At 38.8% G+C, this 4,021-nt stretch overlaps 1 pseudogene; it reads right to left on the reverse strand.

The window, feature by feature from the left end:
- Positions 1–3,183: 3,183 nt before the first annotated feature.
- Positions 3,184–3,503, reverse strand: LOC116274569 (annotated as a pseudogene).
- Positions 3,504–4,021: the final 518 nt, after the last annotated feature.

The raw sequence follows: 4,021 nt of genomic DNA on the forward strand, positions 1-4,021 counted from the left end.
GACATTGTCCAGATATATTGGAGAACAGTGAAGACAACCACTTTAGCAGAATTATTTATTTATTTATTTATTTTTTTTGAGATAGAATCTTGCTCTGTCACCCAGGCTGGAGTGCAGCCGTGTGATCTCAGCTCACTGCAACCTCGTCTCCCAGGTTCAAGCGAGACAGCTATCTGAGTAGCTGGAATTAAAGACCTGCTTAAGTTTTGTATTTTTACTAGAGATGGGGTTTTGCCATGTTGGACAGGGTGGTCTTGAACTCCTGGCCTCAAGTGATCCACTGGCCTTGGCCTCCCAAAGTGCTGGGATTACAGGCGTGAGCCACTGCACCCAGCCCAGAGTAAGTATTAAGAGTGGATATTAAATGGAACATTGCACAAACTCATGAGCAGATAGTAAGAATGACAACTTTGCTAGAAGGCAGTGACCTTTGGTACATACTTGTAAAACCTGTAAAACCATGAACAGTGTATGGCTTTTAACAGAAAAGATGCCACAATTGGATAAAGATAGAGACAGAGAAATTGTATCTGTATTAAACTGAAATAGTGATGATTTTCTGAATCATCCTTGGTTAAGGATTTTCATCAAAGAGTTATTGAGGAATACTGTAAATGATTATGATAATTTATCTGTATGTGTGCCATTTATGGTTTGTATTCCATATGTAATTATGATTCATTAACTATATAGTAAAATGTATTAGGTTGATGCAAACGTAATTGCAGTTTTTGCCATGACTTTCAACGGCAAAAACCACAATTACTTTTGCACCAACCTATATGTAATTTTCATTTTCCAGTGCAGATCCATTCTGTCTAAATTAATCCTTTTACTTTCACAAAGCTCTTGAGTTTAAGAGTATTTCACGTGTTGTTGTAGGTGACTGGACTGGGAAGACACTACCTGAAAACAGTAGTCTACATCTGGGCCCAGAGGATCCAAATCTGGAAATCAGCCCATTGTCTAGAATGCTGCCTTTGCCATACTCTATTCTAGGATAGTCTAGGATACTAGACATACCCATTTTTTTTTTAGAAAGATCATCAGGATTTTGTAAGAGGGCTTGTGGGGGCAGGGGTGGGGTGGGATGGGGAGGTGAATGTGATGACAAAGAATGCCTTTAGAACTTCATTCAAAACTCTATGCTGTATCATTTACTAAGCATGACTAGTGTGTGTTTGTGAGAGTGTGCTGGAGGAGAATTCAGGCATTTATGATTCCCAACTAAGACCATGAATTTGAAGGAGGCATGCTTCCTATCCAACTTCAGAAATGGCAGCAAATCAAGTAGCAAATTTTTTTCATCCCTTTTTATGGGCCTATCACTGAGCTGACTGCAAGGTATACTAAATAGAGACTAACTGTACTCCTTAGCCTTAAATAATTGTTCTAATTATGTAAAAATACAAAAGAAAGAATTGTCACAGTCTAAAACATTTCATATTAGCTAGAGAGGCAAATTGTAAAAAATTAACTGCTTCTGGAACAAAGAGGTTCTATAGAAGAAACATACTTAGTGATGTTCCTTGAAGGAAGAGAAAGGAGAGGGGAATGGGTAGGAGATAGGAGAAGCAAGTCCACAGCACTAACAAACCCATTCCTGGACTTCTGCACATCCTTGAGCTTCAGCCCAGCTTTTGCAGGCAGCAGTGACCCTGTATTTTGATTCTTAATGCCATGATACCCCTAATAGAAGAAATTCCATGACTGCTTTCTTAAAACTGTTTCTGATATTCAGTTCCTTCCTAATTTAATTTTACTTTAACCTCTTGGCTGTTTGTCCTCCTTGAGAAGAAAGAGTTAGAGAGAGAGAGATAGCTAGAGAGAGAAAGAGAGAGAGAGAGAGAGAGCGAGATGGGGTCTTTGGTTTCAAGATTTGCGTGTATAATTTTCCGAGCTAGCTTTTCTCAGGAGGAGTTATTCCTTCTGTCTGTTTTTTAACTAAGTGTCCCCAAATCTTTATGAGATAAGATACTAATTGTGGCCAAGATGCTAGTGCTCGCCAGCACCTGTATTCTCTTCTTTATCCTAAGCCCCCAGGTAGAACACACTTTCTAGGCTCCCTTGCAGATAGGTGTAGCCATGTGAGAGTTCTGTGACATAGCAAGCAGAAATGATGGGACCATTTTCAGACTGACACATAGGGAACCTCCCATGTGCAATTCTCTTAAGCTCTTGGCTGATTACAGAGGACTCAGGGACACCAAAGGAGAATGAAGCCTCTGTTGGGAAGGACCCTGGGCCCCTAAACTGTGAGTATAAGACAGAGTCTTCCCTTCCTCCCAGTGCCTCATATTGGACTGTGATGTGATGTGAACTGCAAATAACTCTGATTGCATTAGCTGAATCTCCAGTTGGTTGCTCATTGATTCATTTAACATATATTATTGGACCACTTCTCATGTTCAATACCATAATCCTATTGATTTTCCAAAGCAATGTCACTATCAATTTAAAGCACATGAATAAATTTATTACAATAGAGCATAGCCATTTTGGACAAACATTTAAAAAACATTTTATTTAGAAGAATTTCGAGATAGTTGTGAGAACAGCACAAAGAACACCTGTATACTCTTCACCCACGTTCATCTACATTTTGTTCCATTGGCTTCATCTCTTGGTTCTTCACATACACACATATTTATCATAGTTTTCTGAACGTGATCACTGTCTAAAAACAAGGACACTCATCTACACAACAGCAGGACAGTTGTCAAACTAAAGAAAATTTCTCACATCTATTCAATCCACTGTCTGTATTCCAGTTTATGAATTGACCCCAACCTGTCCTTCATAACATTTTTTTCTTACTTATAGAGTAGCCCAGTCGAGGAGCGTGCACTGATTTTAATGGTTATTTTTTTTAGTCTCCCTTAATCTTTGTCTTTACCTTTAATTTCTGTCTTTTATGACATTGACATTTTAAAAGTCCTATCTTTCTAATAGAATGTTTTTCATTTTGGCTTTGTCTCATTTGTCATCATTGGAGTTGGGATATGGATTCTTTTAAAAAATCTTTTTGTTGAAGTACAATAAGCAAACATTTTGAACCAAAAGTTTGATAGCTCATTGAACAAGGGTGGGGGATTGAGGTATCCGAATGTAATTGTTTCATTGCTAGGTTATGAGGTAGATGCAGTTTCTTTTTCTTTTTAAAAAATTTAAAAACCAGAACATTTACTTCATGACTAATCATTGAAATTCTTCAGATGAGCTGGATGCTGCAACGGTTGTCTTTTTTGGTTTAGGTGTTGCTCCTTCACGGAATCTATGGCTGAATCTGTGGTAGCCAATTCTTAGGTGCCTCACTTCACCAGTCCCAGTGGTATTTTGTCTTTTAGACTTGGCACTCGAGTTGTACTTCCTCTTGCACTTGGCAGAGTAGCCACATTTGCCACAGGTCACTTCTGAAGGTGGCAGGCCTTAGACCCACAGCAGGGGCACAATGTGTGCATCTTAATGGGAGGCTTTCCAAACTATGACATTCCCTTTGTCATCTTGCTTCTGTGGCTAAGACCAAAGAGCAGTAGATGCAATTTCTTTTTTTCTTTTTAATTTTTCCATAAGTTATTGGGGTACAGGTGGTAGTTGGTTATATGAGTAAGTTCTTTAGTGAGATTTTGATGCACCCATTACCTGAGTAGTATACACTGCACCCAATTTGTGGTCTTTTATCCCTCATCCCCTTCCCACTCTTTCCCCCTGAGTCCCCAAAGTCCGTCGTGTCATTCTTATGCCTTTGCATCATCATAACTTAGCTCCCACATATCAGTGAGAACATACGGTGTTTGGTTTTCCATTCCTGAGTTACTTCACTTAGGATAATAGTGCCCAATCTCATCCAGGTCTCTGCAAATACCATTAATTCATTCCTTTTTATGGCTGAGTAGTATTCCACTGTATAAATATACCAAAGTTTCTTTATCCACTCATTGATTGATGGACATTTGGGTTGGTTCCATGATTTTGCAATTGCAAATTGTGCTGCTATAAATATGCAAGTGCAATTATCTTT

This window comes from Papio anubis, chromosome 4 (genome assembly GCF_008728515.1).
Source record: "Papio anubis isolate 15944 chromosome 4, Panubis1.0, whole genome shotgun sequence".
Lineage (NCBI taxonomy): Eukaryota > Metazoa > Chordata > Mammalia > Primates > Cercopithecidae > Papio > Papio anubis.